General features: G+C 36.9%; 1 protein-coding gene across 23 annotated transcripts in view; it reads right to left on the bottom strand.

Annotated features, from left to right (window-relative positions):
• The window catches only part of LOC144295913 (uncharacterized), an 85843-nt gene that overhangs the window by 59158 nt on the left and 12308 nt on the right, over positions 1-14377 (bottom strand). For 5 of the 23 annotated variants that reach the window (XR_013363028.1, XR_013363029.1, XR_013363030.1 and 2 more), the window contains exon 4: positions 1571-1675. The exons of the other annotated variants lie outside the window; for them this stretch is intronic. The gene's annotated coding sequence lies outside the window, so the exon portion shown is untranslated. The remainder of the gene's footprint in view (positions 1-1570; positions 1676-14377) is intronic. 23 annotated transcript variants of the gene reach the window in all.

Here is a 14377-nt window from a genome sequence, read left to right as displayed (position 1 = left end):
TTTTAAAAAAATTTTTTTATTTATTTATTCATGAGAGATACAGAGACAAAGGCAGAGACATAGGCAGAGGGAGAAGCAGGCTCCCCCAGGACTTGATCCCAGGACCTCAGGTCACAACTTGAGCCAAAGGTAGATGCTCAGCCACTGAGCCGCCCCTAGGCATGAGCTTTTAAGTCAGGGAGACTAAAACACACTCAGGCAGAATCATAGCTTGTGATTCTTGCCTTGCCATTTTGTGTTGTAAAAAAGGAGAGGAAAAGTCAGTCAAGTGTTCTGTTATTAATATCTATAAGCACACACACATAAACACTTTTAAGAGGCTGTGTTCTTAGTCTAGGCAATAGCTTTGTAATTAAAAATAAGCATTTACTATCTTCTTTGGTTGTTTGACTGAATGTAATATTATTTACAAGCAATTTATATACATAAACATAACCTTGAAGACAACACTTTCGGCCCCATCTTGCATCCTATTTTTTTTTCTCTCTTTTTTAAAGATTTGTTTAGCGAGAGAGAGAATGAGGGAGCAAGTGCACGTGGGGGGGCAGAGCAAAGGAATATTCAAGTGGACTCCCTGCTGCCAACTGGGGAGCCCATCATGGGGCTTTGATCCCACAGACCTATGAGATCATGACCTAAGCCCAAAACAAGAATCCAACATTCAACCAAGTGAGCCACCCAGGTGCCCCTTGTATCCTATTTTCTATTTCTATTTGCTCCCACCCCTACCCCCATCCCCATACTTGGCTCCCAAGACTAGGTCATATATGGAGGAGAAACCAATCTGAGGCATCATTAATTTTTACCTTTCAGTGGTTTTCATGATATATGCCGTTTGCCACCACTATATTATGTAGCAATCCATATCAATTCTTGAGACATCCAGAGCGAACAGATTTAAAGGTGGTTTCAGGTCCCACCAGATATTTAAAGAACTCATCTCTGACCTCTTCTGGTCATCTTATTAAAATACAACATCTACCACTCTTCAGAAGCACTTGCACAGTTTCATGCACTCATTTAACAAATACTTTTTAGCACCTATTATGTGCCTATTATGTGCCAGGCACTCTTTAAGGAATGACAATAAACGAAACAGATTTTTAAAAAGCCTCCCCCCTTAAAATTCAGCTGGGGAGACATTTAAACTTTACTTGTTACAAATAAATTAATTGTAGAATATTTCGGAAGGTAAATAAAAGCACTTTTATGAGTGCTTTTAAAAAGAGAAAAAAATAAGTCCGGATAAAAGGAATCAAAAGTACTGAGAAGGCAGAGCCAAAGAAGCAGGTTGTAGATTTAAATCAGATGTTCAGAATAAGAGTCAGTTAGAAAGTAGAATTAAACAGACTTGAAGGAAGTAAGAACCTCAGCAACTTAAGACCTAACCCATGTGTTCTCAAATTAGTTAAATTAAATATCATTCCAGGAGCAGGGCTCTTTCTCACAGAGTTTCCAGAGAGATTTTTGAAGCCAGTCACACTTGTGTTCAAACCCTGTATTGGTCAGCTTTTGCTGCAGCAACCAAATTCTCAGTGGCTTACAAAACAAATATTTATTTTTTGCTCACATTTTATGAGGCTGTAGGTTAACTGTGGGTCAGCTTTGACTCTGATGAGTCAGCTCATCTGGCTTCAGTTCAGCTACATGTGTCATCTCATTCCAGGAACCACAGCTGAAGAAACAGACACCCTCTAATGCATATTGTTCTCATGGAGGAAATCAGGGTGAAGTACACCTAATCAAACTATAAAATTTTAAGTTTCTGCTCACATGTGGCACATATCAAGTCCATTCACATTCCATTGACCAAAGAAATTCGAACTGGCCAAGCCCAAAGTCAATGCAGGCAATGAGTATATATCTGGCCTGTACATAGAAAGAAGTATGGCAAGCGCAAAAAGGGAATGAATGATTGTGAATTAATAATACAATTTAACTTTAATGAGTCCCTCAACATCTCTGAATCATACCTTGTCCATCCATGAAACAGAAATAAGAACAGACTACGTATTAAGAATAAATGAGATATTTGTAAGTATATTTATCATAAGAACTGGATTACAATAAGGGATCGGTTGTCATTTTTTTGTCTTCTTCCAAAGGTGGCATCATCACTGTGGCCCAATTACTATGGAGGCTGAAGTGGCTATGAGGATGTGTTAGAAAATTGAGGAGCATGGTATTCAAGAAATCTGGGTTCAGTTCTTCCTCTAAATCCTGAATGAATTATCATCTATAAAGTTAGGCAGCTATCTAAATGATCTCTACGTTTCCTTTCCAGTGCTAAAGATCTGCAGTATAAAACATGTACAGCAGGTGGTTTTCCTCTAGAGCCACTGTTTAGTTTTAACACAAGGTGGCGCTAGACAACAACTTAATGAAAGAAGACAAAGGCTTTTTGTGTGTGTGTGTGTGTGTGGTGAAGGCTGGAGTTTCAGACTACTATTATTTTTTTCTAATAGATTGTTATAAAACAGAACTCTTGTATCTGATAGTTCCTCAGAAAGCATCGTTTTGAGGAAATGATATCCAAAAACAAAATGAACACTCCCATTGTAGGGCCTTGTACTTTGGGAGAGGACCTCAGGAACCTAGTGACTGCCCCAGGCAATTTCTAGGGTTCAACTTGAAATTTGATAACTTCTTCCCTTTTTAGCAAAAGGGCGAGTTACTAAGAGCTGTGATTTAGGATGATACATCTAGTAGCCATGTCATGGGAGCAAGGAGTATCTGTCAAGGGGGAGAACTGTTTAGGAAACTTTTACAACAGACCAGAACCCACGTGCAAGGATCTGAAATAGAGTAGTAGAAGTGAGTATAGAGATGGTAAAGTGCTACGATGACAGAAACTTTCGAACTTGGCAATTATTTAAATAAAAAAAGCTTCAAGGGGATCCCTGGGTGGCGCAGCGGTTTGGCGCCTGCCTTTGGCCCAGGGCGCGATCCTGGAGACCCGGGATCGAATCCCACATCAGGCTCCCGGTGCATGGAGCCTGCTTCTCCCTCTGCCTATGTCTCTGCCTCTCTCTCTCTCTCTCTCTCTCTCTCTCTCTCTGTGACTATCATAAATAAATAAAAATTAAAAAAAAAAGCTTCAAGTAGGATAAGTCATTTTAAAAGATGACTATTAGAAAACTAGGTAAATGTTTGGGTCACTGACAGAAAGTGATAGGATGGCTTTGAGTGGCCAGTATTGCTGTTATTCCTGTACTTCTCATAAACAGAGAAGAAACCATGAGTGTTTCTGCCCTCTTAGATACTGAGGCCACCCCTTGGTGCATAAACACTGGTATTAAAAGGGCCACACTTGCCTGCTGTAGAGAGTATTGAAATGCTCCAATATATCAATTGACCTTTTCTCAAAAATAAATGTTTTATACATTTTATTGGTGGTTATTTAAAATCTTGAGGCATTTCTCTATTGATAATGGGGAAGGCTATGCATTAAAGCCAGAGGGTATATGAAAAATTTCTGTGCCTTTCACTCAGTTTTGCTGTGAACTTACAACTGCTCTGAAAAATGAAATCTATTTTTAAAAATCTTAGAGGATTCTAGAAAGATGGTGGAGTATGAAGCACTAAGAATCTGTCTCCTCTGCTAGAGAATGATTGCACTTATGGAATTAGTCTTATCTAACTATTTAGGAACTCTGGACAGTTTACTGAGGCTTTTAATGTCTAGGGAGAGACTTGGACAGTTCATTTTGGTCTCAGTTGTGGGTCTTAGCACAGTAGCAGCTACCCATTCCCCACCCCCAGCCATGAGGCAGGCAGCTGTGCACATGCTCCTGAAGCAGCTTGCGTACAGCTTGCAGGAGCTAGGGTAGGCAAAAAGGACCCTATCCTCCAAGTATCAGGGATCTGTGCTCTAATCAATGATTGCTGCTTCTGATCACAGAGGTGCAGACAAAGAGGCAGGCATCCATTGTTGTTGCACCTCCCCTCCATTAAGCAAATCTCTCCCCGTCTGGGTAAAATGACATCCAGGAGATTTAAAAGGTTAGCACTCTTTCTATACTCCTTTTCTTTTCTTTCCTCTTCTTAGTAGTCTAACATTAAAGACCAGAACATTCAAAAGCAACTGTATATATAGGGAAAATCAGAAAGTAATCAGGCACCCAGGGAAAGGCTTAGAAAAGATCTAAGAAGACTTTAAGTTTACACCTTGACACAGAGACTGCCTACACAATCAAAAACAAAAATATAACAAATACAATAACAACAGCAGGAACAAAAACAGTAAACCCAGGGAAAGGAGGAGAATCTGATTTCCAGAATTACCACACTATTAGAGCCAGATGTTCAGGTTTCAACAACAACAATAAAAACTCACAAGGCATACAAAGAAACAGACACATTTGGCTATTCACAGAAAAAAAAAATAGATCTGTAGAAACTGACCCTGAAAAAGATCTGATAGCAGAAATATTAGACAAAAATTTAAAACAGTTATCTTAAAGATGCTCAAAGAACTAAAGGAAGATATGAGAAAGTTGAGAAAACAATATATGAACACATTGGAAATATCAATAAAGGAATTGGAAACCTAAAACAAAACAAAACAAAAAGTAATTCTCGAACTGAAAAGTTCAACAAATGAAATAAAAAATTCCCTAGAGGAATTCAAAGGCAGATTTGAACAGGCAGAAGAAAATCAATAAATTCAGAGAAAGAACATGGAAATTATTGAGTCTGAGGAACAGAAAGAAAGAAGGTTGAAGAAAAATGAACAGAACTTAAGGGGCCTTTGGTACACTATTAAGTAGATCAACATACGCATTGTGGGAGTCCCAGAAGGAGAAGAGAGAGAGGGGTAGAAAGAATATTTGAAGAAAATAACAGCTGAAACTTCCTAAACTTGATAAAAGACATGAATATAAATATCAAAGAGTCTCAATGAACTCCAAGTAAGATGAACTCAAAGACTCACACAAAAACACATTATATTCAAACTTTCAAAAGCCAAAAACAAAAGGACAATCTAGAAAATAGCAAGAGAGAAGCAAATAATCACATAAAAAAGGATCTTCAAGAAGATTATGGGCAGATTTCTTATCAGAAACTTTGGAAGCCAAAAGTCAATGGGCTGATACAATCAAAATACTACGAGAAAAAAACTGTCAACCAAAAATCCTATATCCAGAAAATTCTATATCCTTCAAAAGTAAGGGAGAAATTAAGATATTCCAAAATAAACAAAAACTGAAGTAATTTGTTACCACTGAATCTGCCCTGGAAGAAATGCTTAAGGGAGTCCTGCAAAGTAAAATGGAAGGACGCTTGACGCCATAACAAAAACTCAAAGCTTTACAGAGAAATAGAGGTAACTGCATGAATAATTAGAAAAGCTAGTATTGTTGTAACAATGGTTTTTAATTGTACTTTTTGTTTTCTACATGATTTAAGAAACTAAGCTAAAACAGAAAAATTCTAAGACTAAATGCTAGTATTATTGTAACTTTGGTTTGTAACTCCAAATCTTGCTTTTTACATTTTTAAAGAGATTAATGCATTTAGAACATTATTAGTTTATGTTTTGGGGCATACAATGTACAAAAATGTAGTTTTTAAGACATCAGTAGCTGAAAGGGGTGGGATGAAGCTGTAGAGGAGCAGAGTTTTTGTATATTATTAAAGTTAGACTGCCATAGGAGCACCTGGATGGCTCAGTTCATCGTGTCCAATTTTGGGGGTTCAGGTTAGGTCATGCTCTCATAGTTCTGGGATCAAGCCCCACAAAGGGCTCTACACTGGGCATGGAGACTGCTTAAGATTCTCTCTCTCCTTCCCTCTCTTCCTCCCCCTACTCATGCTCAATCTCTCTCTCTCTCTCTTTCTCTCTCTAAACTAACTAACTAAATAAAATCTTTTTAAAAAGTTAGACTGATATAAATTCAAATTATACTGTTATAACTTTAGGACATTAACAACATCCTTTGTTACCATAAAGAAAATAGCTAAAGTATATTTTAAAAAGGAAATAAGAAAATAATTTAAGCATTTTACTACAAAAATTCAACTAAACATACAAGAAGACAGTAATATTAGAAATGAGGGATAAAAAATCTATAAGGTATTAAGAAAACAAATAGCAAAAATGATAAAAACCTCCTAATCCTTTAATTCCTTTAAATATAAATTGATTAAACTCTCCAAACAAAAGATAGAGATTGGCAGAATCCAGTCCAACAATCCACCATATGTTATCTACACGACTCGCTTTAGATCTAAAGATGCAAACAGATTAAAAGTGAAAGGATGGAAAAATATATGCCATGCAAATAGCAGCACAGGTCATAAACTATTAGACAAAATAGAATTTAAATTGAAAAGTTTACAAGAAGTCATAGAAACACATTATATATTAATAAAAGCTACAATATTAGCAAGAAAATATAGCAATTATAAACATTTGTGTACCTAATGATAGACCATCAAAATATATAAAGTAAAAACTAATAGAATTGCAGGGAAAAATATAACAGTTCTACAGAAATAGTTGGAGATTTTAATATCTGTTGTAATAGTAACAAACAGAACAACTAGACAGAATATAAGTAAGGAAATAACACTTAACACAGTAGACAAACTCATTCTAACAGACATACAGTACACTTTTTTTTTAATTATTCATTTATGAAAGACAGAGAGAGAGAGAGAGACAGGCAGAGGCACAGGCAGAAACACAGGCAGAGACACAGGCAGAGGGAGAAGCAGGCTCCAGACCAGGAGCCGGATGCGGGATCTCGGGTCCCCAGGATCACGCCCTGGGCCAAAGGCAGGCCCAAACCACCAAGCCATCCCGGGATCCCCCATACAGTATACTTTGACCCAACAATAGCATACCACATTCTTCTCAAGTGTGCATGGGATATTTTACAGGATTGACCACATGTTAGGCCACACATTAAGTCTCAATAGATTTTAAAAAGTAGATATCATACAAAGTATCCTCCCTAACCACAAAAGGTAAAAGTTAGAAATCTGTAACAGAAGGAAAACTCGTAAAATTGTGAAAATTAAATACACCTATTTTTTAAAAAGATTTTATTTATTTATTCACAAGAGACACAATGAGAGAGAGGTAGAGACATAGGCAGAGGGAGGATAAGCAGGTTCCATGGGGAGAGCCCGATGTGAGACTCGATCCTGGGACTCCAGGATCGCACCCTGTGCCAAAGGCAGATGTCAACCACTGACCCACCCAGGCGGCCCTAAATACACTTTTAAACAATGGGTCAGAAAAATTACAAGGAAAATTTGAAAATCCTTAGAGACTAATGAAAACAAAAACACAACATGCCAAAACTCATGGGACGCAGAGAAAGTGGTGCTGAAAGGGAAATTTGTAGCTATAAATACTTACATTAAAAAAAAAAAAAAGACCTCAGATCAACAATCTAACTTTATAACTTAAGGAACTAGAAAAAAAGAATAAATTAAATCAAAAGCTAATAGAAGCAAGAAATAATAAAGATTAGACAGGGATAAACTAGATAGATGATAGTAAAATGATAGAGGAAATCAAAAAATCCAGAAGTTGGCTCTTCAAAAAGATCAACAAAATTGATGAACTTTTAGTTACATGGACTAAAAAAAGAGAGAGAGAAGAATCAAATGACTGAAATTAGAAGTGGAAATGGACACATTACTACTGATTCCACAGAAATAAAAAGGATATGAGACAGTACTATAAGCAACTGTATGTCAACATATTGGATAACCTAGATGAAATGGGCAAATTCCTCTAAATGTAAAACCAACCAAGACTAAATTGCAAAGAAATAAAAAATCTGAATAAACCTACAACTAGTAAAAAGATTGAAATAACAATAAAAAAACCACTTAACAAAAGAAGCCCTGTACTCAGTTGCTTTACTGGTGAATTCTACCAGACATTTTATAAAAAGATCTTATTTATTTATCTGGGAGAGAGAGAGAGAGAGAGAGAGAAAGTGGCCAGAGAGAAAAGCAGACTTCCTATGGAGCAGGGAACCCAATACAGAGCTTGGTCCCAGGACCCTGAGATCAAGACCTGAACTGAAGGCAGGTGCTTAACTGACTGAGTTACCCAGGTGCCCCTGAATTCTACCAAACATTTAAAGAACTAATACCAACCCTTCTTCAACTTTCCCAAAAACTTTTTAATTCATTCTATGAAGTCAGAATTATGGACATACTCAAATCAGACAAAGACACTAAAAGAAAACTATAGACTAATATCCCTGTGAACATTGATGCAAAAATCCTCAACCAATACTAGCAAATCAAATTTGACATCATATTAATAGGATTATGCACCATGACCAAGAGGGATTTATTCCTGGAATGCAAGAATGGTTCACTATACAAAAAATAGTCAGCGTAATATATATCATGTTAACAGAATAAAGGATGTGTGTGTGTGCATGTGTGTGTGTGTGTGTGTGTGTGAATAGGATCATCTTGATTGATGCAAAAATAAAAGTACCTAACAAAAATTCAACACCCTTTTATGGTAAAAAAAAAAAAAAAAACCCAAAAACCTAGAAATAGAGAGAAACTACTTCAACACAATAAAAACCATATATGAAAAACACACTACTAACATCATACTCAATGGTGAAAGACTAAAAGCTTTTCCTCTAAGATCAGGAAAAAGGCAAGGATACCAGCTTTCACCACCTCTACTCTACATAGTACTGAAAGTTCTAGCCAGAGCAAGTAGGCAAGAAAAAAATAAGTAAAAGGCATCTAAATTGGAAAATAAGAAGGAAAATTGTATCTGTAGATGACATGAGCTTATATACAGAAAACCCTAAAGATTACATACACATAGAGAAAAAAAGATATTAGAATAAATTAACTCAGCAAAACAGCAGGATATAAAGTCAACACATAAAAATTAGTTACATTTCTATACAGTAACAACCAACAACCTGAACAGAAAATTACAAAGCAATTACATTTATAATAGCATGAAAAGGAATAAAATACTCATAATTAACTTAACCAAGGAAGGAAAAGACTCATACAACGAAAAACATAAAACATAGTTGAAGGAAATGAAAGAAGACAAATAAGTGGAAACACATCCCATGTTCATGGATTGGAAGACCTAATACTGTTAAAATGTCATTACCATCCAAAGCAATCTACAGATTAAATGTGATTCCTGTCAAAATCCCAATGACATTTTTTTTTCAGAAATAGAAAAACCCATTCTAAAATTCACGCACTTGGGATCCCTGGGTGGCGCAGCGGTTTAGCGCCTGCCTTTGGCCCAGGGCGCAATCCTGGGGACCCAGGATCGAATCCCACATCGGGCTCCCGGTGCATGGAGCCTGCTTCTCCCTCTGCCTGTGTCTCTGCCTCTCTCTCTCTCTCTGTGTGACTATCATAAATAAATAAAAATTAAAAAATAAAATAAAATAAAATTCACACACTCTCAAGAGAACTTGAATAGCCAAAACAACCTTAAAAAAGAACAAAACTGGAGGACTCACACTTCCTGATTTCAAAACTTACTACAAAACCATAGTAACCAAAACAGTGTGGTACTATCAGAAAGACAAACATACATGCCAATGGGATAGACTAAAGAGCCCATAAATAAACCCTTGCATATATGGTCAACTCATTTTTGACAAGGGTGCCAAGACTATTCAGTGGAGAAAGGACAGACATTTCAAATGGTGCTGAAAAAACTGAATATCCACAAGCAAAAGAAGGGAATTGGATCCTTACTTAAATTATATGTAAAAATTAACTCAAAATGGATTAAAGATTTAAATGAAACACCTAGGGATCCCTGGGTGGCTCAGCTGTTTAGCACCTGCCTTTGGCCCAGGATCAAGTCCCATGTCAGTCTCCCTGCATGGAGCCTGCTTCTCCCTCTGCCTGTGTCTCTGCTTCTCTCTCTCTCTCTCTCTCTCTGTGTCTCTCATGAATAAATAAATAAATAAAATCTTAAAAATATAAAAAAAATAAATGAAACACCTAAAACAATAAAATGCTGTGAAGAAAACAGTCAAAAGCTTCACAACATTGGATTTGGTAATGCTTTCTTAAATGTGATACCATATTGAAACTCAAGAAAACTAAACAACTTTGTGCATCAAAAGACACCATCAACAGAGTAAAAATCCAGAGAATGAAAGAAAATATTTGTAAATCATATATCTGATTAGTAATTGAATTAATATCCCGAACTTAACTCCTAAAACTCAATAACACAAAAAACAATCCAATCAAAAACTGAATTGGCAAATAACTTGAATAGGCATTTCTTCTAAGATGTATAAATGGCCAATAAGTACATAAAAGATGCTCAACATCATTAATCATTAGGGAAATGCAAATCAAAACTACAATGAGATACCACCTTATATTCATTAAGGTGGCTACTGCTATTAGCAAGGATGTAGAAAAATTGGAACCTTTGTGCTCTGTTGGTGGGAAGAGGAGGAGATGTGCTCTATTGTGGAAAACAGTATGGAGGCTCCTCAAAATTAAAAATAGAATTATCATACGACCCAATGATTCTACTTCCAGGTACCTACCTAAGAGAATTGAAAGGAGGGTCTCAAAGAAATATTTGTATACCCATGTTCGTAGCAGCAGTATTCACAATATATAAAATCCAAGAGTCCATCAACAAATGAATGGATAAGCAAAATATGGTACATATATATGGAATATTATTCAGCTTTAAAAATGAAGGAAATTCTACAATATATTACAACATGTATGAGCTTTGAAGACATTATGTTAAAATAAGGCAGTCACAAAAAGACAAATATTATATAATTCTACTTATATGAAGTTCTTAGATTAGTCAAATTCATAGAAACAGAAAGTAAAAGCATGGTTGCCAAGGAGTGGTGGCAGGGGGAGGGGGGGGGGGAATAGGCTGTTATTGTACAATGGAAATAAAGTTTCAGTTTTACAAGAAGAAAAAAGTTATGAAGATGGATGGTGGTGATGATCACACATTATGAATGTACTTAATACCATTGAACTGTACCCTTAAAAATGGTTAAGGTGGTAAATTGTATGTTATGTGTATTTTACCACAAAAAATTTTTTTGGAAAAAAAGAGCAGTAAAATGCAAGAAAGAACAAATGAACTCTGTGGCAATTCTCCAGCTTCTTGTATGTTAATGCGGCAACATGGTAACAGTGAAAAGAATGGTGATTTGGGGGTCAGAGAGACTGGGTTTAAATCCTAAAGTCCAGTTCTCTAGTATTATCACTTCACTTCTGTATAAAATTGACCAAAAGTGAATACGTTCATTTAGGCAATTAAGGTACTGTCTTATCTTCAATAAGTTGCTTAATCTCTCTGAATCTCAAACCCATTCATAACATAGGAGAAATAGTATCAATCTCAAAGATTTGTCAATAAAGGTAGTGTGGCTAGAGAGTAAGCAAGCAGTAAATGCCAATTCGCTTTCCCTTTAAAGAAAAAAAACTATTAGGATGTTCTTATGTGACTTCTGTCAGACAAATTCAGTATGAGCACAGAGACATATACTAGCTTTGATTACCTGTAGCCTCTTTTTATAAGAAATGCTAAGTTCTCATCATACAAGTTACTCAAAAATTAATCTACTAAGCTGACCTATAGCTTGAGACTTAAGATATTCACTGGTTCACAGTAAATAAAGAGGAAGAAAGAGTTACACAATGCATCTGTGTTCCAATTACTCAATCTCTATCCAACTGAAACTTTGCTTCATAAGAGATTAGCCATAGCCCCTGAGAGCAACAAAACATCCTGAATTGCAAACTCCATTTGGTCACCTCACAGAACCCTTATAAATCTCAGTTGCAGTGAATGTGTCTCTTATATTATTTATGAAATGAATATTTTTAGAGAATTTTTACAATAGTTATCATCATTAGTCCTTCAGCCAACTCTCCAATATGGAAGAAGAAGAAATCAATGTGCAAAATTAATATTTTTATTTTGCATTTAAAGGGAAGATAGTTTGCTCTTTTCAAGGAATACAGGAAAATTTCTGGGATGTAAGATTAATAGATAATTTCCAGAGTTGGATTGTTGCTGCTTCCATCTCATTTTAGAGATGGGCAAAAATTGTTTATCAGCAAAAGACCAAAGGACAAATGCCCTAGAGCAAACAAGTGTGCAGTATCCACCAAGGGGGTGCACAGTGTCAACCATTTACTCTCTAAGAGAGAGACAACTAAGCAAGAGTACTTGAAGTGATGGTGTTCTACCTTTACAGGAGTCAAGGATGAGAATGCCAGACAAGTCATACAAGCATACATTCTCTCTGATGGAAAGACATGGGCAAAGCTCCACACTCTCCAACATCTACTGTGAGCACTGCTCACAGAAAGAAGTACGCTTCAAGTTTTGCTTTTTTGGATGAGAACCCAATTACTTTCCCTTTCAAATCGCTTGTCCCTTTTATTCAATCATATGAGGGGGTCTGGGTAGGAACTGTGTTTGGTAGTATAATCCTTCCTTTCCCAACCCTTAGTTGAAGGACTTTCAGTACATCATCATGTGGCCTCACCATGACCCACCCTCTCAAGATTAAGAGAACAGCAAGCACCACAAGAAGCTATAAGTTTGCTACTTGGTAAAACTATATGGTTACAGTGTACTCAGTGAAACTATGTGGTCACAGATAATGTGACTTGTTTCCTAAGGTTCAGGGCTATGAGACACTAGAATGCGTTAGAGAACATAATTTAGAATGATCTTTTGCTGATTTTACAGAAGCAAGTAAGGAGATGACTTTTGGGGATGGTTTGTGTTGAATTTAAAGAGAGGCACAGATATTACAGAAGAAGGCCCAGGACCACTTGGGTAGAGCCCACAGGATGGCAGTATGGGGCAGTGGTCACAATGTTGTGGGGTCTGACATTCAGTTGTGTAGGTCCAAAGAGTGGTGGATTTTGCTTGTATTGCTAGGAAATTAGGTTGCAGAACTAACTTATGCTAACCAAAACCCTCAAAAGATTGACATATCAAATAAAACACACATTTATTTATTTGTAACAGGTATTAATAAATCTCTCCAATGACCTCCAAACTTGTTGCCTCAATCCTGCCCATTATTAAGGTAGCTAGCTGAGAGACCATAATCAGAATGTTACTTTTGAATAAACATTTAGAACAAAAGAGTTGGATAAACTTAAGGAGTGTTTCATCTGGGTATTAGAAAAGTCTTCTGAGGGGAATGTGCTTTCCAGGTGACCTGAACACCGATAACCACCAGGAAAAGTACATCCTTTGGAAAATTGGAGATGATCAGCAACAAATTTTCACTGCCTAGTATCCCCTTTTCTAAATAAATGCAGATGACCTATCTACCACCTCTCTGGCCACATTAACCTCAAGTGGAGCAGTCCAATTCTCACTGCTTTGTTTTATATCCAGTTATTTTCCTGAACCTGTACCTGGCTCATCTTGACTATCCCCAGTCTCCTCAGTCCCTCATTAGCAGCTCTCAGTGAGGGTTATTGACCATTTGTCTCTTCAATTATATGTTGGTTCTTATTACTTCCTTTGACAGAATGATTTTCAAGTATTGGGGGCACTTTAATATACATGTGACAAGCCCTACAGCCTGCCTGGAGGCAGGAAGATGCCTCCCATAGGCTTGTTCAGCACCATTTATTCTGTTCATCTGTGGAATGCGTTTGTAATGTGTTTTGTTTATTTTGCCTCCACACATTCCTGCCTTCCTAGAGGAAGAGATGAATAAACCACCCTGCCTTTTCCCCCAAGAAAGTAATTTTTTCACCTTAGGTGGGCCATCTGTTTCTCCTAACACAGCTCTGCTCTGACTTGAATTGAATACATCTTGTCCCAGGCATTTTGCCAGCTGTAGGCTCCAGGAAATGGAGCAACTAAAAGTGGTTTCCTTGTGATGTCAGGGCTCTTTTTTTTTTTTTTCTAAATGCAACTTATGGAATTAACCTAAAGGAAATTGTGCATCAATGTTCATAGGAGTGGTTCACAGAGTGGCAGGAATCCCAAAGTAACAACCAAACTGTTTATGAATTTCCTAAGAATTAATCCAGTTGAGACATGAGGGTACATCTGGCAGTGGACCTAATAAATGGAGGGGGAAAGTGAGTACTTGCTTTGGAGCCAAAACAGACCCCCTGAGCTAAGGGTTCCCACCCCTGGATGCAGATCTAACTGGACTATGGAGTTTTCAGTCTTCATGCCTTGGTCCCTCCACAACTAACTGGCTGCTTCTGAAGCCCAGCCATGTTGAGAACAATTCTCCTAAACCACTGGGGATCAAATATTTCTTCCTAAGCTCTCAAGCTATTGAGGAAAAAATTATCTAAGGCCAAAAGAATGTCAAAACCTATGGACTGCACAATAAAAGAAATGATTAATAACCTA

Source organism: Canis aureus, chromosome 24 (assembly GCF_053574225.1).
Source record: "Canis aureus isolate CA01 chromosome 24, VMU_Caureus_v.1.0, whole genome shotgun sequence".
Taxonomy (NCBI): domain Eukaryota; kingdom Metazoa; phylum Chordata; class Mammalia; order Carnivora; family Canidae; genus Canis; species Canis aureus.
Note: the sequence above shows the minus strand (reverse complement) of the source record. Positions and strands in the feature narration are given on the sequence as shown.